The following is a 25931-nucleotide window of genomic DNA, read 5'->3' on the forward strand; positions in this document are numbered from 1 at the left end:
ATCCTGTCACAATTTTCTTTCCACATGTTGACATTTCGAATGTGTTGATTACAACGGTCTGCTATGTTTGGGGGAAAATAGTTTAATTGATTTTATTATCACAGAAAAATAGAATAAACAACAGCACTTCTGTTTGAGGGGATAAAAACCAGAATTATTGGTTGCATGCAGCTGAATTAAGCACTTAAAGTTCAGTCTCTACAGAATGCTGACAGTGTAAGCTTAGATCAATACAGAAACAATTTACACTTTAGGAGCACTGGCTCTGGCTATTAACTAGTAATTATACCAAGTTTGCTGTTAAATTGCTTTAACTGTTTCCAAGGTGTAACTGAATTATGGCAAAACTTGTTAACACTGTCAGAGTGGGAACTCACATCCCTGTCTGGAGCATTTCACACCTTCTACAGTCACAGCTTTGACCCCTCGCAACTGTTCTTTCCATTTAATCTTCCAGTCCATTGACCTGCTGCTCTACTGCAAACTTTCATTCAGACTCTGGTCTCCTACGCACTGAAGGTCATTGCAGGGTAAGGGGGAAGAGGTTGATCCAGAACCAGCCACCCTTGGGCCTACACTGGCCCTGAAAAGGCATGGACCTGGTTAGTAAATACAGTTCCCAAACAATAACGTGAAGATACAAACACTGCAGGTTTATTTTAAAAGCAACATTTAAATCACCTCTATTTGGTGAGTCCCCCTTGTATCCTGCATGTCCCCTGCAGGAGCTGCTGTGGCTGGTGAAACCAACCCCCTCTGCCATGGAAGAACCAGTTCCTGCCTCACACTGAGCCCGTGTGGTGATGGGGAATGGAAAAAAAGTGATGCCAAAGAAAGACAACAACAGAGCAACGTGTGAGGAATCTGTTGTGAATCGAGTCGGAGCAGGAAGACGTGGAACAGAACATTAATAAATTGCCTGTGACAGAACACGCTCCCTGTGTCTGGCTTTAACAGAAATACACTGTCACACTCATCACTTTGCTATATTCGGGGTACCAGAAAGTAACTGATGAGTTTGTTTTAATAATGTACAAATCAATGTGTACCAAAGACTCACCTGAATGTACTAGAGCATTTTCACACTATCATCTCCTCTGATTAACGCCTCGTGCTGTGAACTTCACCTCCCCCTGCTTTCCACAATACTCCAACCCAAAAAGCAGTCAAACATTTTATCAATAGAACACACACATTCAAAAGCAGAGAAGCATCTGATTTTTATACTTGCTGATCATCTGCATAGTTATATGTTTGACTTGCTCATATAAAAAGCAAAGGTTGATGAGAAGAAACAACCTCAGCACTTGATACACATCAGGCCCCTCACCCCCGTTCTCCTGTGTTAACATCCCCCACCACTGCACACAGCTTTTTGACAGCTTATGAAGACCAGCTTCAAACAGAAAGAGGTAGGACAGAACAAACTGACTGGCTGAGTATGGCTGAATCAGGCACTACAACATTTCATCTGCAGAGTTATTTTTTAAGCCTTGGTCATTTGTTTCCTGAAAAGGGAAAAGAGCTTCTGCCCAGCTGCTGTTTTGAACCAGCCTGGTTCATTGCCAAACATAATATTTGGAGAGGGTGTTGAAAAGCAGACATCACAAGGTGAGCTCTCACAGCACAGCATAACTCCGCTAGCATTGAGCTGATAATTTTAAGAGCGAGCGTATAGCCCAGGACAGATTTACAGACCCGCATCTAGAGGCTGAACTATCCACAGGGGCTACTGTGCTGTACGCTGCTCCCAGTCCCCCTTCTAGTCGAGAAGTCACTTAAACATCACCGTATGACACTAGATTCTTGCACTTAGAGCAGTCCCACAAGCTTACTCTTAAATATCATGACAAACATTTTTCCTCCTCAGACTTTTCTGCTGCAGAGAGCCTAACACCCCCTGCAGTCACTGGTACCACTGCACAGTGGTATTTTCTAGACTTCCTCAGGGATGCCACCCATCTCCTGAAATAAAGGGGAGCACAGATTGGCACCAGTCCCCACTGGAGCCCTTTTATCCAAAGAGAGAGAACAGATTCTAACGCCTATTCCGATCTGCTGCAGGGATGGGCGGCGGGCACTACGCTTACCCTAGAAACTGCAGTACTAGGCAGCTTTATATATTATTTCCATGTCAAAGCACATAATCCTTAGGTAGGCAGTTAATCTGCTGCCCACAAATATGCACCAAGAATCTAATAGTCACAAGCAGCATTAAAAAAAAATACCAGTCACCAATGCAATTTATATTTTTAAGATCTTTCATTGATAATTTTTCCTATTGTGGCTAAAATTTGATGAATATGGGAATCTGGGAATATGAAATCACAGCCTTTGAATATGATTCAGAAACTACTTCTGCAAACTGAGATAAATGTTTTTAACTTAAAAATAGTTTCCATGGTGTAAAATTTATGATGTGTTTAACAAATCAGTCCCAAGATTGCATAGACGTAATGATGGAAGTGGAAGGTTACTAGGAAAGGGTGGTACCTTTTCATTTTTTACAAGTTAAAGCCACCAGGACACATTAAAAAAGCATATAAATTCTGGTAAACAAACTCTTCTTGATGTCTTCAGTATGCCTATAACTTCCAAACCCCAGGCTGTAACCTCACCATTGGCTCATTTGAAAAGGTGAATTCTGGAGAGCAGTTTGGCAAAGCTGAAATTCAGAAGAGTACTGACTTTCCCTGATGGATTGAAGCAGGAGAAAAGAAATTCTCTCAATTCCACTAAGAAAAGGAGCTCAAAGCAATCCCACAGGGCAGAGCTGATAACTTCCAAAGGAGCTCTGACTTGCCGTTGTATCTCAAAGTAAGAAACAATGCTTTTCCCATCTTGTTTTAATGCAGGTACTGTAAAGTCAGTTTGTTCACATCAAACCCCATCTAGTCCAATAGAACCAGAACTAGTTGAGCTCTCCAATCCCGGTCATGGGCCAAGAGAGCAGAGAAGTCACAATTCAGAATGGTGACTGGTACGGTTACATAGGGAAATCTGCTGTGTTTGGAAACTAAGCAGCTCTGATAGAACAAAATAAAGTGCTGTCTGCAGATAGGCTACAAATTAGCCTGTTGATAACAACCATTTAAGATAGGGGGGTTTTATCCAACTATTTCCACAGATAAATATCACTGTGGCCAAAAGCAGACAGACAAACAGGACCCACTTGCCAGCATCCATAGACATTTGTTTGCTGAGTGCCACATTCAAGTGTAATGGATATAATTACGAGTCCTTACACAAATCACGAACAACTTCTACCAGTCAGTCTCTAAGCCAGAGGAAGGCAAAACAAGTCACTGATACCCAGTTTAAAAACCAAAGCCACATCTGGTGCCACGAAATGTTCCTGCCATTCAGCCATGTCCTCAGGATGGACCCATCACCACACAGACGGGCCCCAGCAGACAGAAAAAGGCTTCTTCATATTTCATTGCAAAATGGCAGCAGAGTTGAGGGCATGGGTTTCATGTGAGCAGTCGTATCGTTTGCCAGTTCAGGTCTGACTGGCATTTGTGCGCTCAGGCAGACCTCCTCAGGATAACAGAAATCATTCGCATGAGCTGGAGGGCAAATGTAAAGGACAGAGCCAGGCAAGCAAACATAATTGCAGAGTTCAAAATGAGAGGTTGTTGGTCCCCAGCCCTCAAGTGGGTCAAGAGATGAGAAAAACCCGAGCGATCAGGGACAGACTTCATGCAGCAGAAGCTGTTTTGGTGCCCGCTGGACATGTCTGCAGCCCCAGCGCCACAGGGCCCCCCCAGACTGGGCTGCGAGCGTCTCAGAACCACAACGCTGCACATCAGCTTGAACTGCAAGTGTGGAACGCATCATGTTACCTTAGCGGCCGGATCTGAAGAGGTTACAAACTAGATCTGATTCTACACCTGTTTTAACCCAAATCCACACCTGAGGCTGTCTTCCAGCAATATTCATGGGCATTTTCCCCCGCAGATGCACCCAGCAGGATGGATGAACTACATGCAGCACAGCTCCAGCCTGACAGGCCGATCCTCCTCGCTCACACCAGGGCAGGCTGCAGTGAATCATTTCACGAGAAGCCAGAGAAATTCATCGGCATAAAGTCAGTTTGAGAGAAGAATGGAGCCAGGCGACGCAGCAGGCAGGAGCACGCACCGGCATGCAGATCAGGCTGCTCAGCACACGCCGGTGTGTAGGAAGCTAAAGCACAGCCACGGGCATTTTTCTGTAAGCATTTGGGGATGGAGCATCAACCTTAGTGCTGCCAGACACTGCTTGACTGCCGCCTCCTGCCCCGGGTGTCAGGCACGCAGTTCTCCCCACAAAACATAGGTGTTAATTCACCCCCAAAAAAGCCAAGAGGACAGCAAGGGATTCCTAAAGACAAAGTGTCGCAAAACTCTGCAGGTGGCTTCCCACCCTTGAAGCCATTCCTGTCCTTTGCCCCTCACCTGTCATTGCCTAAGAGAGAATTTAGGAAGGCAGAATAGAACAGTTCTCCCTCGTGTTACTTACAGTAAACCTGTTTCTGGTTAAAAAAACAACCAAACCAAAAAACTCCAAAAACCTACAGGTATTTTGTGTCTGTTGGGGCAAGATCCAAGTTCATTACACAACATTAACTCTATGCAGGTGAATGCTCTGGTGCCATAACAACAGGCAACAACTGAAATAACAGGTACGAAAACACCTCCACACTCGTTTTAGTGATTGCCCTTGAAACAGTATATATATATTTATTTGTTTGTTTGTTTTTCACAGAGTCCATTAACTACCACTCACCCATTGGCTTCTTTGCAACTGTTCTTGAGGACGGCAGCTCAGTGACAAAGGAGATGGTTCACTTGTACTAACCAGGTCATGCTAAACGGGCCACCCAGATGAGCTTCATCCCTGTCTTTACGCGCTGCAATATTGCATTTTGCTGTCCCAAACCACTGGTGAAGACGGGGACAGGTGGGTCAAGCAGAGGTGACCTTGGCCTTGCTGTGTAGAAGGTCTGCACAAGGACCTTTTGCCAACCAGATTCGGAATTTCAAGATATAAACCTCAGAAATAATTGCAAGTAAAAACTTGCTGGTGTGCCTCAAAGTGAAACCGCAACTCTGATTACATTCCTCCCTCTATTGCCACTGATTTTTACCCCCCTGGGTATCCCCCTCCTGGCTCTTGTGGAACATTTTGACCGACAATACTGAAATCAGAGAAATAAGAACATTCCATCACTTAGAGCTTTTACAGTCATTCAATCTGAGCAACATTTTAGAATACTGCTGTAACCTTCTGATAATTGTAATGCACACTCCGCAAGCAGAAATGTTTCAGGCATTCAAGAAAAAGAAAAGCAAATACCCTGTCAAAAACATCCATCTCTTGAGCTGATATTTTTTCTTAGAGACGTGACCAGAAAGTCCAAAATTAAGATTGCTAAGTTGATAAGAACCCCAGATCCTATCTACTAAATACTATAAATTGGACACTTACTTGGGCTTCAAAGATAAAACTGAGGGTATAGACAAGGCAGATTAGCTTTGCAAACTAAAATCCTTCCTATACATAAAATAAATTATGTGATGAAAGATTAGGTTGTTTACCAAGCAGTAAGCACTTGCCTTCAGGATTTTCCACCTGCCGAGCACACACTCCCAGGGCCCATCCCCACGCTTTTTGTTACAAAACGCAGATGTGCAGCCACACACACAGTGATGATGGTTTTCAGCACCGAGCCCCCTTGGCTCCCCTCTGTCTCTGGAGACTGTGACATCCCCTTGCTGCTGCTTTTAATCCACGCAGCACTTGACTGCTGAAAAATAAAAAATCGATGGCTGAAAATCAATAGCAGTTCATAAATATCTGCTAGGGACGGGGGAAGATGTAGTATTGCCAGCTCCCAGCGTTTTATCTCAGCTTCCCAAAGGCCTGGCAATCTCTGCAGTGTCCCAAACCCAAGAACCATGCGAGCAAGTCACACCTTTTTAATAAACAAAAGAAAACTCGAATTATAGCAAAACACAAACAGAGCTTAGCCTCAAATACTATTGGGAAAACAAGTGCTTTTAAGAATTGGGGCAGGCGGAGAATTTCATTCATTAATTCCAACTTTATTGTTGGAACTGACAGTGATTAAATGACTTTTTTCTGGCTGTGAACCTTGTCACAAAGAGCACATCAGAGGTGCATTTTGCTTGTTTTGCTCTACAAACTTCTCTTTTGGTTGGAGAAATTGTATCTGTCCAGCTCGGTGCTGTTCTCCTTCCACTTCTTAGTATCCTTTTTCCTACTCCTTCTTCATATTATTTTCTGTCTTACCAGAACCAGACAGAGGCAGTCCTGTGTCTGCACGTAGTGCCACATAACTCTGCACATCAGGGAAAAAACATCTCTAGGCAGAGATGTTCCATAAGGGCCCAGCGTGAATAAATCTCCACGATGGGCAGATATTTTTAGGTGATATTTAGGACCTTGTCTACATGCTGCAGATTTACAGAATCAGCAAGGCAAGCTCAGGAGGAGGAAGATTATGCCTGGATCCCCCAGAGGGAATAAACTTGTGGAGCTGGAATAATTCATTCCCATCCCTTCCCCGCTCCCTATCGTTAGCAACTTGACAAAATTGCAAATCCCAGGGAGCTGCTGCCAAGTTGCTGGTTCTTGGGAGCGATTTTGTGGTGGCTGTGGGACAAGCAGCCCTCCTCCTTCTCGGGTGCCAGCCGGCCCAGCTGCTCACAGGGAACAGAACACAGAACAGAGCCAAGCAGGGCGCCGCAGACGAGAGCAAATCCATTCCACAGACCGGCTTCCCCACCCCCTGTCCATGGAGCCCTTCTCTTCCCAGAGCTCAAGGCGGCTGGAGCATGACGCTCAACACCAGCCTGCGGTTCCTACACGAGTTCTGCTCTAGCTCGCTAGAGCACGCGAGAGCCACAGGCGCCAACAGCTCCTCCGTGCTCCAGCAGCTCCGCTCACCTGCTCCAGCCCCCAGCTAACCTTCCCAAAATTGCTTTCACTCAGAGCCACTCAACAATGTCAAATCCCTCAGAAACATGATGGGGGCCCATCTGCAACACCACGGCTCTAGGGAAGCATGACTCCTCTGAAGGGCTCTGCAAAGCACAGACAGTGGCAACGCTGAGAGTTTATGTGCTTGAGTGGCACCGGAGACCCCTCTGCACTGGGACACGAGTGGGCATGGGCTGGGAGAACAAACAGAGCACGTAGGGGACGTGCAGGAGTTAATCTGGATCAGTTCTTTCGGAGGCCTCTCACAGATGGCATGTCACAAAGCTCAGGAGCAGTGGAACACCTCCCAAGGCAAGGGCGGGAGGACACGGCTCCCCAGCAGCGCCATGGGCTGCACCGAGTTGTTGCACACCACAGCACACTTGGCAGCTCCGGAGCTAAAAAGTGACACCACCAGAGTTTGATGCTGCATAAATGATTTCACGGAGCTATACACTCGAACAATTTGTTCCATAACTCATGCCAATGTTGTAGCATTGGCAGATTCTTCCTCGCAGAGAAGACTCTATGGAATCTCTGCCTGGAAAGGAGATTATTCCAGGTAGGAATACATCCACCAGTCTTTTCCAATTGTTTCTTCAGTCTGTCCAATGCATGAAGTGCCTTCTGAAGCCCAAGATAAAATCTGATGCTAAAGAAGCGAAGCCAGAACTTTGCTTTTAACATCTACAACTTCTGGATTTTTCTACCATAGAGAAAAAGCAAATATTCGCATAACTACAGCACCTGGGTTTGTGTTTTGAATCAGAACTCACAGCCCACGAATCTGGATCCCCACATTTGTGCAAGTCCCAGCTGCCTGATGAAGGAAGGTGGTGTGCAGGCACCCAGAAATATTAGTAACACCCCAGACCTGCTTCCCCAGCCTCCACCATGAAGGACAAGCATTCCCATGGCTTTTATGGACAGCACAAGATACTTGGGAACAACTCAACTCTTACCATTTGGAAGTTTTGCACTAATGGAGGCAAACGAGCAGCTCGTAGACACAAAGATATATGGGAATTCAAGATAATGGGATGGCTGGGTGTCAGCCATGCTGAGGAGAGCAGCACTTGAGGGCCACACTCCCGCCAGCTCTGCCAGGGCTCTGGTGTCACCTGCCAGCCCAGCACCTCCTATGCATCTTCTGTCCAAATCAGGAGCTACTCAGGCGCAAAAGTCTCCAAGATCCCCTCTTACAGTGAAAAATCACCATCCGAGTGCTTGGATTTGTTGGATGTTGGGTGAGAGGAAAAAAAGTCTATGCGAGAAACTTAGAGGTCACAGAAAAGCATGATCAGAAAAAAGGAAGGTCAAGATGGTGCCCTGACTATGCTAAGGTGATCCTCTACAGATAAATTAAATACGTAACTTAGGAAGTCAAGCTTGCAACCAATAGCATGATGGACAGGCCAGTCAGTTCCCGCAGAGAACACATCAAAAAGCCAAAGACTTATTTTGTTGTTATTTAGCATAAAGGACGTTTGGTTCTGGAAAATTAGATGCAGTTCATGTAGGATAAACCGTATGTCTAATATGCTTAGAAACCTTCTCAAAATTAAAAAAAATCGTGCGCCACATGTACATGTTTCTCCCCTGCTTTTCCTATGTGTTAATGGATAGGGATTGACTTTGTGAAATCGCTGCAGCAAGCTGAGAATGATGTATGAAGCAAGAAATTCTGCCCACTGCACAGAGAATATGGATGTGCTATGTTTCTCGCTGTGCGTTGCACAGATACACAATATTCATCTCAGTCAGAGCAGCAGCCGGTAAAACCTTGAAATCCCAGAGCCTCGTGCACACCTGATGTGAAAGCCCTGTCAAGCCAATGGCGCAGCCATCGGTGTCCCTGGCAGCAAAACACAGGGGGCACAAACATCTGCAGGTAAACAGGAGGTGACAGAAGGCAGCAGAAAGGGAGCATGAAAAAACAAAAGCAATGGTGTAAGTATCTCTGTAAAGATCAAGTCTCGTCATTAGTGAGCTGTACAATGTGTGTGTGAAGATGCACAGGAGGGATTCAGCTCCAGCAGTGCCGAGGCAGCACAGCCGTCTGCACGAGTTTGCTTTGAGCAGCAGCGTTGCCGAGGCAGGCAGGGTGTGTATGTGGCAGGGTGAGCCAGCCACACCACCCAAAGGCGCATGTATTCATTTTGTAGTGACTTCAACACGTATCTGTTTCTGTGATTATCCTGCCTTTCCTTCCTAAGCCACTGAAGTTGCTACTTGCTGCTCATAGGCACTGACCATATATTTGGCAAGACATAACAGGAAAGGCATGGGAAGGGTAACGTTGCGTTGCACTCTCCATCAACAGTTCATCCATTTTCTCAGTGCTCCTACCTGTGCAGGCACCTGAAGAAAAACACAACCACCTTTGTGGGAATGACCTCTTCCAAATAAGTGCTACCGCAGTGGGTCTCCATCTATACCGGGATTTTTAAAGCACATCTGCACAAGAGCTCGAAGAAGATATTACCTCTTTTCAAGGATGATGCAGCTGTGTTGCTCTTTACTCTCTCTTGGCCTCACTGCATCCCTTCAGCACACCAGCCCTTCTTTAGCTGCTCCAGGCACCACTCAACCCCTGGCCCAAGGTTGGCCATTGGAAACCAGCCACTACAGCCTCTCCTTGCAGCTCCCACTTGTCTGCACATCACAGCTACGGCCTCTGCTTCCTCCGACAATAAGGCTCTGGTTAATTTAGGTCATTCGCCTTAATTATCTATCCGCTCACTGCTGCCATCACTGTCTCCGGGCAGCCTGGTTCCTGGAGGGCCACTCGCATCCCATGTTCTTTCTCAGAGCTGACCAGGCATTCCCCAGGGAAAACTCTTTATTTTTAATTTCTGCCCTGAACAGTCAAAAATGAAACCTTTTTGAGGAGACCTGTCTGTTTCAGGGAGCAGACAAGCTTTTCCACACAAATGAGGCCATAATTCAGCAAAAGGGTTTTCTAAATGACATTATGCTAATTCCAAAATGGGAGGCAGAAACAGGTCTGGGCCTGGCCCAAAACGAGAGCACAGCACTGACCTTCATTTACCTTGTGAAGCACTGCTAGGAGGGTTGTGTGGAAAGGAAGTGTTTCTCCCCTCTGTTTCTCACCTCCCCACACCACTGGATTTCAGTCCTGGCCCAGCAGATCACCGCCTAACTCCCAGCCCAGCAGATCCCTGCCTAACTCCCGGCAGGAGCACCTGTGCCCAATCCCAGCCTGGTCACTACCTTGAACAATTTTTCCTGCCCATGCTCAGCTTCGGTCCGGACCTTCAAACCTCTCTGACCAAATTTTCACTCAAACAAGCTATTGTGACTTTAACCGATCAGCATTTCCTCACATGAGCATAAAGCCCTCTACTCTGGAAAGCTTTCCAACCAGCTTTGCCCTTACATGCGTGCAGAAGGGAAATACTCATTTCTATAGGTAGTTACACGGGAAATACCCATTTCTATAAGCAGTTATAAGGGAAACACCCATTTCTATAAGCAGTTAGCAACAGGAGCAGGGCTTCTTCCCAGAACCATCAGGAGACAGCAGCACTGCCCCCAGTACTCACAAACACATCCTCCTGGAATGGGCAGATATTTGGTTCAGTCAGTCACAGCAAACCTAGAGCTGCCCCAACTAAGGCTTTTAGTCTTCAAAATGAAGCTTATTTTGCATTAGGAGTATATTCTGTGAAAACATGCATCCCCTGCATGCAAAAAGCAACTTTATATGGGAATGGAGGTATGAGAGAATGGTATAGAATAATAACAGCCTAGAACAAGGTCCATCCTGACCTACAGCCAACCTCCCTTGCCTCAGTCACAGAAGCAAGAAGTCTATTTGCAAATCCACACTTAAGTACCTCCTTTTTCAGAACCCTAAGAAAATATCAAGACATTTTAAAAAGCAAAACCACATCCTTCCTTTTTTATTCCTGCATAAGCAGGACATAGCCTCTGTGTCTGTGAGTATGTGTAAAGGGATCTTCACATGACCCTGGGTGCACGCTGACCACATCAGGGATTCTGCGCTCGGTGCCGAGGCTCCCTGACCTGCATTTCAACGAAACAAAAGAGTTTCGTCATTCTAGAAGCTCAGCTCGTTACATAGCACTGCACTGTAGCAATCTGTGAGCAGTTCAGCTCCTAGGACAGATGGAAAGCCAGTGGCGTTACACAAATGATGTGCTGCTTGCTGGTGATGCTAAAATCCTTATGGAAAACGAAATAACAAGATAGGAAAAGAACAAAAAAAGCTCCACCTGATAAAATTTGAGTCTTTGCTCTAAATACTGCTAAAAAGAGAGTAAAAGCTAAAAGTAGGTCATTTTTTCCAATGGTCATTTCGCCAATAAATTATACTGTGAATCCTCCCTTCCAAAACCAGTTTATTCCACTCTTCATCTCCCGATAAGCTTCCCCAGTTGTTCAACATTTCTCACAAAACCCTGGCAACACCTTCACAGAAGCATTAGCGTGCAATCTGGACCCTTTGGGCACATCCTCCCTTCAGCAGCCTCCTCCATGCGGCTGCCTCGGATGGCACGGTGCCCGCTCCAGGGATCCGCTCCAAGTTCCCGGCAGTGCCGAGCACACTCGGAGAGCGCGGAACCGCTCCAGCTCCTGCCCAGCCCCTCCCCGCAGGCTCCGCAGGGAGCGACTGCTCAGCGCTTCCAAAAAACACTCGGAGCTGCCAAGGTAAACTGCAAATGGAAACTCTCTGCTGCCTTCATGGTCAGGAGATGGAGGACACAGTCAACATAAAAATATAAAAAATAATAATATAAATAACAAAAATAATAACTATATATAATTAAAATTAATATTTAAAAACCCTCTGCTAAAGAAACCCGCACTTAGAGGTGACCCACATGCACATGCACCACCGAGCACCACAGGAGCCGTGTCCTCGTGGGGCAGGTGTGCTGAGCACAAAAGAACTCAATACCTTACTGTTCTTCAGTGTTTTAAAAGTAATACACCAGTGACAATTGCATTTCTATGAAGTCTTTGAGCCCAAGCCATTGCATTTGGAAGCAGGAAAGCATACAAAGCATATGCTTTAACCACTGTGTGAAATGGGGATAAGACTTACAGATAAAATTGAGTTACTTGTTGAATTAGCGTTCCATTGTTCTTCAGCAGAACAAGAAACTTCTCCTTTAGTAACTCAAAAGGAGAGAAATACAGATGAGAGACTGGGAAGAGAAGGAGAAACAAGGAAAAGTGACGTAATCTGCTGCTCCTGACACCTACTCAGGGTTCCCGTTCTGCCCTACCTGGTAACCTTTTTATTCTCTACTATGTTTACCAAATATTCTGTAATTCATTACTTTTTGAATCCTTATCTGTTCTTGAATGAATGTTCAGTCCATGGGGACCATTTGAATCTTCCCTGTTTCTCTGGGAATAGGTAATTAATAGCGTCATCAGGGAGTTACGGTCCTGCTATGATACTTCACCAGCAGTCTGCGATGGCACTGAGCATCTCCAGCTTGGAGCTAAATCTCTGTGGTGATGCGGGGCACACTTGAATTGGGATACGAGTTTCTCTAAGGCAGCAGAGGTTACACTTCAGTGCCAAAATCCCTTGAAAGCTACTACTGAAAAGTGGTCAACTCAGAGAGTGGAGAGTCCTCCAGAGAAACAGGCTAAAAGTGGAGAAGAAACTAATTTAACAGGGTTGTTTGCTTTCAGATCCCTGGCTTACTGCACCCTCTAAAGCCATTTAAATATACATTTATTCATCTTTTTAAGGAAATGAACATGCCCAAAGTTTTCTGTACACTCTGTGCACCATCTCTTGCCCCTGCAGTCCCACCAAATGCTGTCAAGATACTGTGTGAAAATTAATCCCACTTTCCTTGGCTTTCAGGGAAGAAATCATTCTGACCTTTTATTTTAAAGAGCTTACAGTATCCTATAAAGGAATGCTTTAACATATTAAGGAGCAAAGGAGCACAAGTTCAAATCCACTTTGTTCCTCTGCATTTCTGCACTGTTACATTCTCATGGCTCTGTGTGACTTTTGCACAGTGGTTGTCACAAACTTCTCCAGAGGAAGGACAACAGCCAAGTTAGTTCCTCAGTCGAAGGCTTATCATTAGTTTTGTGGGTGTGTTCATTCTAGGATCTGAACACAGACTTAAAAATCTCTGTTGTCCAAAGGCAAAACTGAAGATGGGGGTTTAAAATATGAATCTTGGCATTAGGCAATCACTTTTCCTCCAGTTTTCAAAACGTTACAAAAATTGTCAATAACCCCATACCGAGGAGATAATGCCATCAAATATGATTAGCTCTTGCCTGAAGGGAATAGCAGAGTATAAAGCACAAAATGACAGAATTCTACTCTTTTTCTTCTCTAGAGTTTCAGATGAACACATTGATCTCATTCTCTCACCCTCCTAATTATTGTGCAGTTGCAGTGTGTGTCTTGAAGCCATGCCAGTCAAATATGTATTTTCAGGGCAAGCGACGCAATCCTCTGACATCTGACTAAAAAATACTTGGGGATTCATAAAGGACAAAAAGATACGCAATCAAAAATTTAGATAGCACCGGTTCTTCATGCTGACTGAGCCTAAAACTAAAAATTCAAAGTCTAGATTAAACACACAGAACATACACATAGATATGAGCAGTTAAAGAGGCCACAGCCGCATCTTGGTTTTATATTGCGGTTCCTGCCATCCATTCACCAACACCAGTGATAGCCGTAGCCACCAATTCTCAAACAGAAGTCACTCATTTCTTAGAATCTCATCATTTGCCTTGCAGAGCTCAGAGAAAGAAGCGTAATTCAACAGGTTCCAGCAAACTGGTCACATCTGGAACCAACGTGTGCCAACTACTGTTTAGTTAACAACACATATCGTTGCCCCTGCTCGACTAACTTCCCACAGCCCGCGATCAGCTTTGACAGGTTTGCATAACAATGGAACGCAATAAATGAATTTCAGTCCTGAAGGACTCCAAGCTGCAATGTAGGAAAGCAATCAAAGATAAATGATGTCGAAACTAATTTTAAGATTTATTATTCCCCCAACTTAGCTCGTCTTGTGATGCAGGAGAACTCATTTTTCTAGTTGGCAGATAGCTATGTCAACCCTGTTAATAGGTACTATTACCACCACATAAACATGTTTGTGGAAACAAGTGTGGTTTCACTTCGGTGCTGACCTCAGCACTTCAGTTTTATTACAAGATCCTTCAGTAACAAAAACCAATGCACTTATCCAGAGATTCTGCTTGTCTTCCACTAACATTTTATTAGTTTTTCTTCCCCAAAAGTTCATCCTTAAGCAAGTGCAGATTCATGGTTTAAATTACTGTCTTGATAAATCATCTGTTGCTTTGTAAGTTACTACAAAGAACGTAATTTCCCGAGATAAAGGATCAATGTTAACCATCACTTAGGGGCACTGTACTGATCTGAATTCAACATGGGCTGTGTAAACCTAAATGGACTTCACACTTGCTATTTGAAAGATTTCCTCAGCAAACACCCAGGCTAAGAATAATGTCAATTGAATAACTCCACTTAGTAGTAATAAAATTAGTTTAAGTGTCGAGACTCAACACCTGAATTTTGGGGTGAGACTTTCCAAACCTCAAGTGCTTTGTTGGAAAGTGCAAACTTGTAGTGTCTGGTGAGAGCAGGTTTATGCCAGTGGTTCTCAATACCGACGTTCTGTCCACTCCGTCTAGACTGTTCCAGTCCAGGATAAACCACAGTTCAGCACCGCCTGGTTTTAAACCTTCATCTCCCAGCGCTGGTACAGATTCGCGCACATTCAGCTTGGGCCCTGGCTGTGAGCAGAGCTTGATACTAATCCTGGCAGAGCTTAGAGCAGCCTTAGAACTGATTAAATCTCAACAAGCAAGTACTGACTCCACAGGGCTACCAGAAAAATGAGGATAAATAGAGCACGGTACAGGTGGTCCAGATTTCTTCCCAGTCCTCACACCAACAGCAGATGCACATGCTCTCAAATCCTGTCGCCGGGTGTTCTCATAACGTGATGTTTTCTCATCTGGCTGTATCAGGACAAATTCTATTCGGAGAAGTGCAGGTAGATCTTAAGGTAACAAAAACCTGACTGCTTTCCAGACTTGCAGTGCAAGTGTGGCAATCAATTGATTCTGAAGTACTCTGACACTTGAAGCATCTGCATTTCATTGTATTATTTCTGAACATGATTCTTATTCTAGATGCCTTTGATTTGGTTTGGTGCTCCTAATACATATATATATACTGTCAAGAATTTTATACCTTCTTGATATCTGTCAACCTAATTTGCTTCTCACATCCCAAAGTACAATTAGTTGTGGGTGATCTTGGTGACCATCCTTTCTCACCAAGATATTTGCTTCTTGAAGAAGCCTACGGAGCTCAAGTCTGGCAGACACTTCTGATCTCGTCCTCTACTGGACATCTGGATTCAGTGACCAGCTAGACCACCCAGATTCAAGATTCTTCTTAACACTAACATATCAATGCCTAGAAATTCTGGCAACTGCTGTAATCCCACTTTTTCAAATGAGGTAGCAAAGGTAAGAGGGAAATGAGCAATTTGTGCACCGCCGTGTGCTTTACACTTGGACTTCGCTATCACCATCTCCCACAGGATTCTCCCATAGCAAAGCTCCATTGTTTTCTCTTGGCGAGAAATAGCTACCGATTTTTCAAGACCGCTGGCACAATGTGTGCTATAGCCACAAAGCCTTTTCCAGCAGTTAGATAATATTTTGAGACTATCGGCAGCTAGAATAGCCTTTGGACCACAAGACCAGGAACAGGCCTGGCTAATCTCCCAATGCAGGGAAACCAAACCAGCACAAAATCACCCTCCCCTCTTATCCTGCGTTGTTCAACTGTCCTCAGCGCTTTGGGCCTTCCTTACACACGGGGAAAATAAAACTTGTTCAATATTATTCCTTTTAGGTCCCTCACATGACACAAAACATTCCTGGATTCCCACAGTGTTAATGGGAATGGGTTACCTATGTTGTTCCTACGGGGTTCGGTACGACACGGTCAGAGCTTGACCAGAGAACAGCAATATCCCCAAAAATACTGGGTGTTCTGCCTCAGCCCAATCCATCCCAGCTCCCCAGAATGGTTACAAAAAACATCTTGCAGTAAACCAGGTCAGTTGTTTCCTCAAGAAGCAACACGTATTTTAAAAAGCCAGTAAATTTTATCACTCAGAGGCATGGAGGTTTTAGTGCATCTTTTCCAGCTAAACAAATATAATCAAAATAGAAACAATACATTGTTTTGCTTAAGCAGTTTGCTATTTTACAAGCTGCGCTTCACTTGGGCTGTATTTTTAAGATATAGCTATGCTAACAACTTGTTTACTTTTTCAAACCAATTTTAAAACCTTTCTTATCTTTCACTTAGCTCAGAAGTTGGTGTGAGCTGCCTCCCAAGCGCAGAGAGATATTGAGAGACTAAAGAATGAAACAGGACAGTCACGAGGCCCATACGCAGTATCACCACTTTATGACATTCTCTAAAAACAAAGACGACAGCCAGCTATTGAAAACCTGACTTTTTTTTTTTTTAAATACAAAAGTATATTAAATTCACCATATGCACATGCAAGCCATTGCAGTAAGTGGGTGATTAACTGCTTTGTGCTAGATTCTGAAGGTCATACAAAGAATTTTGCCTTCCCAGTTGCTTTGCAATCTATCCCGTTTTACTCTGTCATATACACCTGCTGTTCTGACGACTGCATTTAAGATGGACTAAAACATCGTAACATCCGTCTTAACTAGAGCCCGACCTGGCCCCAGGGAAAAGGCCTTAGCAGAATTCTGCGGTGGAAGGAGGGCAGTTGATGGGGAGACGGGGATGGAGATAGACCTGGCTGAACTTGGGAGTGCAGGTTGAGAGACATCACCTGAGGGTCTGCAGGGAGACAGGACGGGGGACACTGTGGACTCAACTATGTGTCCAGCTGCTGCGCAGGGAACCTCACAGATGGAGTTCCCAGCATGGGGCACTAAGATAATGCCTGAATTTATGTGTTCGCATACATGTGTACATTTACACAGGCACCTAAAGGAAAACCAGTAGGTAAACTGGGGTGAAAATCATAACCAGGCCACATGCCGATGAATTGCAGATGTCCTTCTAGCCTCCAGGATTCAGGAGCTGTGGAGCCAAGGTTAGCTCTGGTTAGGTAGGGACATCTTCCCCACTCCAGCCCTCTCACAGACACCGGAGGACCACGGTGAGGGTCCATTTCAGGTGCCCAGTACAACTATCGCAGAAGGTCAGGGATGGGAAGGGACCTGGAAAGCTCATCTAGTGCAATCCCCCCATGGAGCAGGAACACCCAGCTGAGGTTCCACAGGAAGGTGTCCAGGTGGGTTTGAATGTCTGCACAGAAGGAGACTCCACAACCTCCCTGGGCAGCCTGGGCCAGGCTCTGCCACCCTCACCAGGAACAAGTTTCTTCTCATCTTTCAGTGGAACCTCCTGTGTTCCAGTTTGCACCCATTGCCCCTTGTCCTGTCACTGGTTGTCACCGAGAAGAGACTGGCTCCATCCTCCTGACACTGCCCCTTTCCATATTGATCCCCAGGAATGAGTCCCCCCTCAGTCTCCTCTTCTCCAGCTCCAGAGCCCCAGCTCCCTCAGCCTTTCCTCACACGGGAGATGCTCCACTCCCTTCAGCATCTTGGTGGCTGCGCTGGACTCTCTCCAGCAGTTCCCTGTCCTTCCTCACCAGCTGGGCTCCCGAGGGGTTCCCTGTCACAGCTTTGTCACCTCAAGTCCCTGTGCCACCACTTCATTTGGACGGAGCAGCACATCTGTTCTGTTTAATAGCTGTTCTTATCTTGTCAAAGATCTTTTGTAGTCTTGCACAGCAGAGAACACATTAGGCCTAGACTGACTTTTACAGCAACATCTTGCTGGCTAAAAAGCCTTCTTTTATCACGTATTGTATTAAAAATAGTATTAACATCCACTGCAGAAACAAGGGGCTGGTTAACACCTCCTATGTGAAGCTGATTCACGCTTGTGCTAAGCCTGGGTACGGTCCAGCTGACACAGGCAGCGAAGTTATTGGGCTGCCAGTTTAATATTTTGCCATCTGCTAACTGAAAGCTCGGCTGCCTGCTGGGTCCCATAAAGACTTTTATTTATTACATTACACATGGCAACATCTGCCACAGGATTCAGCTCAGCTCAGCTTCCTAATTAAACAAACAAACACTACATCTCCAGTACACGATTGGGTCTAACTATTATTTATAAAATCTGAGATGCGTATTTGAAAGCTATACATTGTCTGTTCCAGGTGAACAACTGCCCCTCCAGCAGTTTGGGGTGGGGAGGAGGGATTGTTAGAACAAGCTTAGGATTCACAAATGCTCCATTTTGACATCACAAAGCAACCAGAAGCTGCTGCATTTGTTACTGGTTTGCTCTTATTTTATTCTTTAAATTATTCAATTTACACTAATTAGAAAGATAAGATTATCTCAAAGCCCTATTAGCTGCTCCCCTGAGTACCGCCTGTCTGCAAACGCAGGGGAGAATACAAGTGCCTCACCTCACGCTTGATTTCAGAGCAGAAAGTTGGAGCAGATGGAGAGAGACACCTGATCTGAGCGACTCTGCCCTGTGGAGCCATCACAAAAGACACCAGGAATGCGCTGCCCAAGCCCATTTCCAACGGCATGGGAGAAACCACTGAAAAACCATCCCAGGCTGTGCCCCGGCACCGAGGCTCCACCACCTGCACCAGTCACCTGCACTGCAATGGCACTGGGAGGAGAACAGGGGGCAATCCAGTAGATGTGACACAAGTTCTTCACGTTTCTTAAAAAAAAAAAAAAAAAAAAAAAAAAAAAATCAGTCCTAAACAAAAATTTAAGTATTAGTTCAACTTTAACCCTTCCTTTGCCAATCCGTTTCCTTATAAACCATCTCTCATTGTAATCATTATAGGAAGGGTGGCTACAATTCCAAACATGCCACCTCCGAAAAAAAAAAACCCTTCATTTTCCAAGTTTATCTTTCAAAAAACCAAAGGGACAAAAGAGCAGAATTAGAGTCACATTTTCCATTTTCCCAATATTTCATATAGCTCTCATTTACTGCATTCAGCTGCAAAAAGAGATAAAAGGAGAAACAAAATAAAGAATTGGGGGTGGAAGAATGACTCTAATTCTGTAAAATACAAATGAATTCCTAAAACGGGTATCTTGGTTCCATTTGTAACCAATTCCGGTTGCCCCTGGTGCCTGTGTCACACCAGGGCAGCCCTTTTATTCTCTTCCAAAATTGGCCTCGTTTTGCCTTTAATCAAGAATCAGCAATCATTTAATTTGCCCCATGACGATAGGTGTGCGCTGGCTGCCAACACCCCCGCTGCTTTGGGGCAGGAGGTCAGCCCAGATAAAAATACTATTGTATTTATGAAAATGACATTGCATTTTAGTTAAAAACCATTGTCTTTAAAATATTCTTTCAACCCCACGGGTACCCTGGAGATGTTTCACGCGCACAGTTGGTGCTGAGGGTGAGGACCGGGGTGGCGGGGCATTCGCCCAACAACACAGTTCCCAGAGGTGCCAATTCATCCGCTTCGCTCTGATGTGCCAAAATATGCACCTCTACAGCCATAGAAATGAATCAATATAAGATAATATAGGCTGCCAAATCATCTGCTATTAAAAGGCTCCAGACACTGAGTATTCAAGCAGTGACTTAGACTCCCTGCCTACCCAAATCTTTCGGTGTTAGAAAAACTCCCTATAAAAGTATATACAGCTTCATTGTACAATTCCTTTGCCACAACACAAGTAAGACAAGACCACATTAAACCACTTATCTCCTCCGTGATCCACAGCACCTATATATGGAACATTTATAAACACCCTTTTATTTCTAAGGTGAAATGCAAGCCTGGGAAAACTGGCAGCTCTACATGTTCAGATTAGGCACGATTTGCTACAGGATACGTTTGATGTTAACTGCTTTCGATTAATTTTGGAGTGTAACATTTGGATATTTACAGGCTTAAAGAAATTTTTACTCTCTTTTCCATCTCACTGGTACCTGCTCAATGAATTATTTATGACCGAATCATCACAGACAATCCCCCTAACAATACATAATCTTTATTATCTTCTCTACTGCAAATATTAAGTCTGCCATCACTTTTCTGAAGACCCTGTAGTTCAGAACAAAAGGAGGTGGCAATAAAGAGACAGAAACCTAATTACTTGCGCATACAAAGATGAACACATCTGCCAGGTGCTGTTAGGACCAACAAAGACTGGACTCAAACTGCTAGAAGTTGCCTCTTAGAGCTGACAACCCCCATGTGCCCCGAGCTTTTGGGCTCACTGGATCCTTTCCCAGGTGGCCTTTAATTAACTGACACTTCCCTGCTTATCCTGTCCTGGCTGGTTCTGGTCTTAACCCTGGTTTTAAGGGCCATGATCCCATCCCAGGCAGGTGCAGGTATCAGTCTGTTCAGGTTTGGGGGCTCAGAGCACTCAGCCAGGTAAGCAGGTGCTGGAAAAATTTCACAGAACCCCAGAATGTGAGGGGTTGGAAGGGCCCTGGAAAGCTCATCCAGTGCAATCCCCCCATGGAGCAGGAACACCCAGCTGAGGTTCCACAGGAAGGTGTCCAGGCGGGTTTGAATGTCTGCACAGAAGGAGACTCCACAACCTCCCTGGGCAGCCTGGGCCAGGCTCTGCCACCCTCACCAGGAACAAGTTTCTTCTCATCTTTCAGTGGAACCTCCTGTGTTCCAGTTTGCACCCATTGCCCCTTGTCCTGTCACTGGTTGTCACCCAGAAGAGCCTGGCTCCATCCTCCTGACACTGCCCCTTTCCATATTGATCCCCAGGAATGAGTCCCCCCTCAGTCTCCTCTTCTCCAGCTCCAGAGCCCCAGCTCCCTCAGCCTTTCCTCACACGGCAGATGCTCCACTCCCTTCAGCATCTTGGTGGCTGCGCTGGACTCTCTGCAGCAGTTCCTTGTCCTTCTGGAACTGAGGGTCCACAACTGGACACAATAATCCAGATGCAAATTTGGGGTGCTTTGCTTTGTTGCATCTCCCCATGCCTGAAGGCACAGCCTCTCCTTCTGGCATTGCAGTATCTTTGGAGGCAGCTCATTCATCCACCCATTGAAGCAGAGGGGTCCTTTTTTTCCATGACTTTGTGACACAAGAACTCCCTGCACTTCAGGCTCAGCCACATCTTTCATTTTTCACGTCTACGCGTGACAAATAGGGACAACCTCTCTGATAATTACCTCCATACAAATAAACAGGTTAGCAATCCTGTCTTGTTCATGAATGTACTTTTCTCCCCGTTGAAAAGCTGTCTCAGGAACAGCTGGACAAAAGCAGATACGTAGCAACATGACATTTCTCCCCATCAAATGTCACTGTGCTCTTCAGTATCCCAGTTCAGATATTTCTGAGGCTGTACATCACTTTCTCTTGATCTAGCACTCTGCATTGGGTCCTAAAAACTACCTCTCATAGAAACGATGTTTAACACCAGCAAGAAATTTCAAATACTTATGGAGATGTTAATGGAATTTGACAATTTGCATCAAGGAAGAATGTGTCCAGTTCTCAGAAGAGTCCTGGGACAAGGCTGTGACAGCTCGTGCTGGTGCCTCAGAAAAGCGGAATCATCTCGAGGCCTTGCCAATCAGCCATGCGCTTCACCGTGGGGAATTACTGCTCCTGGTGACACGAGCTGGACAGCAGTATCTGTCAAACTGACAGGTTTCTGCTTTTCTGTAGTTGCTTTTTCTGTGCACGTTCCAGTGGTGGCTCCTGCAGCCATTCAGTTCAGCTGAACCAAATCCCAGCCTTCACACAAGAGTCAAAAGATTTCGCCACTGACACAGAAAATCCTTCTTTATGCCACGTAATTCCTTGTGCTCCTGGGTCAGTTCCCAATCCAACTGGGAGCACGTCCCAGATGTTTCCTATCACTGCTAAATGTAACAGTTCATTGCTGTTCAGATCATTGCTAGGAAATGTTCTGTTCACAGCATTGCCCTCTATGCACAGAAAGACCATTCCAAAGAGGACAATCTTAATTGTCTCCTACACAAACATGAGAGCTCAGGAGCTGCTGTAAGAGACAAAATTCCCTTCCACTGACACTTCAGCTTATGCACTTTCAAGCCAGTGGCTCCTGAAGATGGGGCAAGAGTAAAAGAAAAACTTGAAAAGCAGAGTTTATATTAAAAAGAGAACGTGTCTATTTGCCACCTGCATCATTTTTCTTGTACGTCAGGTGGATTGTGGCCCCCCATTATTTCAGAAAGCAGTGTGTCTGCCTGCAGACATCTTACTGTCAACAAATTGCACTCAGGTCTCAAAACCTAATGTCATTTTTTGCATAGACTAAGAATAGATTAATAACATAAGTACCAACCAACACTCAACAACTGCGTTGGCAGCAGACAAATCCATATGTACTATCAGTTATGCTATCAACTGATAGTGATACGATACATCGTAGTAGTATCACATCTGGCCCAGAGAAATACTTCTTCGCTGCTATTCTGAAACTACACCGATTTTTTTACCTTCTCTGCTGTAGCTTTTTAGGCAAAACATCCGCTTGGATCCCCTCGGTGCCACCAGGGCTCTGAAGTGGCAGTTGACAGGCTCGGGTCTCCTCAACAGAATAGAGAATAATGCAGAGCTGGTCAGGTGTTGCTCCTTCTCCTAATAAAGCCCAACAGAACTTGGCAAACCAGATAATCTCCATACCTAGAAGTAAAATAAAACGTGCTGTAGATGGAAGAATGACCAGTGATCAAATGGCATCATTGCCTCTGTTTTTACAGGTACTTTTGTGTAACCATACAAAATCCTAGTCACTGCATAAAGAATTTTCTCCATTTTTTTAATAGATTCCTGCTGGTTTTGGGGGGCAATTACATTCAGTAGAACTTTTCCACAGAAATCCCCTCAACTGTTGCTCTACTAAATTCCTCTCAGTCCAAATAACAGGACGCAATTCCCAAACTCTTCTCTGATCCAAGGAGGCCTAAACCTGTGGCATTCTGCACTTCTCTTGAAATGATAGACCCAGGTTTTGCTTGCCAAAACACTCATTAACAGTGAAAACAAAAGAAACAATCCTATCAAAAGCCATACTGAAAGCAACTACCGGGACATTGACTTTTAAAGATTTACAGAATACGACTGCAAAAATGACAAGTGAAACTTCAGCCTAATTGAAGGGAAAATTGGAGAGAATATCAAAGTTCCCCTGAAACGGCTGATTCAGTATGCATGGAAAATCTAGACAAACATTGCGTGAGCTCCCTGGACCCTTTGAGACATAAACAATGCAATTAAAAGGAAACATTTACTTCCACTCTTGATGGTATTACCTGAGGGACAGCAGATGCCAGATAGTTCAGTGTTTATTAGAAGCAAGTAACAAGTTTGGCAACTGGAATTGGCTCAACCCCGTCTCACGTTTTTGCAATTTTCTAACACCATATGGTCACTACAGATTCTCCGACTGCCTTCCGGTTCGAGTTCAGCTGTTTCACAGAACATTTAAACTGAAGTTAAACATATTGAAGATACAATGATAAGCAACAAAGATATTTTAGTGGAGGCTGTAAAATCACGAAGAAGAGCAGATTGCTATTTGAATGAGTCAATATTTGTTAATAAAATGCTTTGTACCGTTTGGTCTCTGGGTCTGGCCAGCCGGGTGAGGCGCGCACTGGTCCCCAGAGCTCCCAGGACTGGAGCAGGACCCACAAGCACGATGTACCCCAAAGCACCATGGCACACCACGGCTGCCAGCAGCTCGGGACATGGGCACACAGGTACAGCGTATTTCAAGCTCTATAGAACTTAAGAGCATCCTGAGCTGCCTTCAGAAGCAAGCAGCAGACCACCATTATGCGCCCAGTATCACTCACCCAAGTGAAAAGTAACTGCATTTTGCTAAAGCTTTCAAGGATGAAGAAAAGCCAGTACTGGGAGGGTGATTCTGCACTAGCGTTGTCACATTAGTCCCTACCACACATTCTTCTACAATAAACTGACACAGTCTTTCCATGCCTCTGCCTTCCTCCACCATTCCCTCTCTGGAGCCAGGACAGCTGCAGCCTTTCAGCAAGAGAGGGGAAACGCTGCGGACGGGCTCTGACAGTCCTTCCAGTGCAGAGGGATGAGGCAGAACAGAGCTGCTCAGTGTGGGGTTGGGAGGCTGGAGCAGGAGTCCCACACCCCCCAAGGGTGTTCACGCTGTTCTTACACCACTGCTCCCTAGTGCTGTGCAGTCCTCCAGGGACAGCCAGGCCAACTCAAATCATGGGGAATTAGGAATTTAGCAGGCAATTCTGCCCCTTCCTCTTCTCCAAACTTTTCCTTCTGAAGTTCCCTTCGACCAAATACAATTTAAATAAATTGTGATTCTTGTTAATGTTGATATGTTTTAGAGTCCAGGTCATGAAAGGTTGCATGCTGTTGCTCATTTGCAGCTTGTCCTACAGTTACTAGGGTAACAAAAAAAGTCTCAGGAGAAAGGCAACCGCCAGGGAAGACCCAGCGCTCCACGATAACAGAGCACACAGAACCTGGCACAAAGCTCGTCAGACCTTTTCCTAAACCACTTTCAGGTTCTCGGAGTTCAGATATTTGTTGCCGTTCATGACAGAAGCAGCTCCTACAATCATTTTACTTCATAGAGCACAGGTCCTAGAACAGTGTCTGTTAGGAATGTTTAAGTTGAGCTGTTGTTCATGTTAAATATGTGAAAGGTTTCCTCACCTTGCACTGTGAGACAACAGGGGAATGAGCAGAGCTAGGCAGAAGGGTTGTTGTGCCAGCATCTTCTGCAACTAAAATGTAATTGTGGGTCTTCCCCTCCTCTTTTTACTTTTTTAAACAGATTTTCATCCTGATTTTGTGGACTAGATTTTGGGCTGGGTTTCTCATGTTTCTGTTACAGAACTTTTCCTTCTAACCTCTCCCCATGTAAACAGGAGCGGGAAAACCATCCATTTAAAATTAACTCCATCTTGGCAAGTATTTAAACGGATCTCTGAGGAAATGGGAACTCAGTTTCCAGTTTCTGTAAATGGCCTCAGCCACACAGTAACAGAAACCACCCTGACCTCCACTGACAGCAATTACACTCAGTCTTCCAGTTACGGCGTCCAGAGAAGCCACCCACACGCTCTCGCTTAAATTGGTTTTCTCCCAGTGGAGCCCCATGGTCCTGAAGCACAAGTTGAGCAGCGGTGCTGCAGGAGGACTGGCAGCTCAAACCATCATTGACCGGCACGTTAAGGTGCCAATCACATGCCACTGATTTCCCAGGAAACTGAGGGCAACGAGAGCTCCACTTAATGAAGTCCCACATTTACTGGATTATCAGCAAAATGTATTTGCTAAAAATGCATCGCAGAAACATCAGACATGGCAATCTGTTTTGCCAACAACTTATTTAACTGTATAATTTATCGGTAATGTCTACGGCAAGGCAAGGTATTCACAAGTTCTCGCTTCTCCATGGCGGAGAGCGAAAATACACAAATCATATAAAACAGAAAAACCCAAGAGGGTATTTAAAGCCTGCTCTTATTTTAGCTCCACAGACTTCGACAGCGAGTTCAAGCCTGACACTACGGCAATTCAATGGGTCTGGGCCTCATTAATTTTTAATCAACCTTTATCCACCATAGCTTTTGAAACGAACTGTTACTAATGACTAGTCATATGTCAGTCTAATGAATGGAATGCAGACTTCCACTGAAATCATTAAATTAGCTTGTTTGGGCTTTTGTTCCAGTTCCGTGGCACGCAGCCTCAGGTAATTACAGTTAGCGCTACTCACCCATATTAAAGTCTGTTTATTTACTTCAGGTCTTTAGTCAGGACATCCCAATTTAGCTCATGTCA

General features: G+C 45.0%; 1 long non-coding RNA gene across 1 annotated transcript in view; it reads right to left on the reverse strand.

Annotated features, from left to right (window-relative positions):
• Positions 1-25931, reverse strand: part of LOC139829153 (uncharacterized) — a 176224-nt gene that overhangs the window by 76934 nt on the left and 73359 nt on the right. The window contains exon 2 of the long non-coding RNA XR_011741501.1: positions 22583-22769. This is a non-coding gene — a long non-coding RNA (uncharacterized lncRNA). The remainder of the gene's footprint in view (positions 1-22582; positions 22770-25931) is intronic.

Source organism: Patagioenas fasciata, chromosome 15 (genome assembly GCF_037038585.1).
Source record: "Patagioenas fasciata isolate bPatFas1 chromosome 15, bPatFas1.hap1, whole genome shotgun sequence".
Lineage (NCBI taxonomy): Eukaryota > Metazoa > Chordata > Aves > Columbiformes > Columbidae > Patagioenas > Patagioenas fasciata.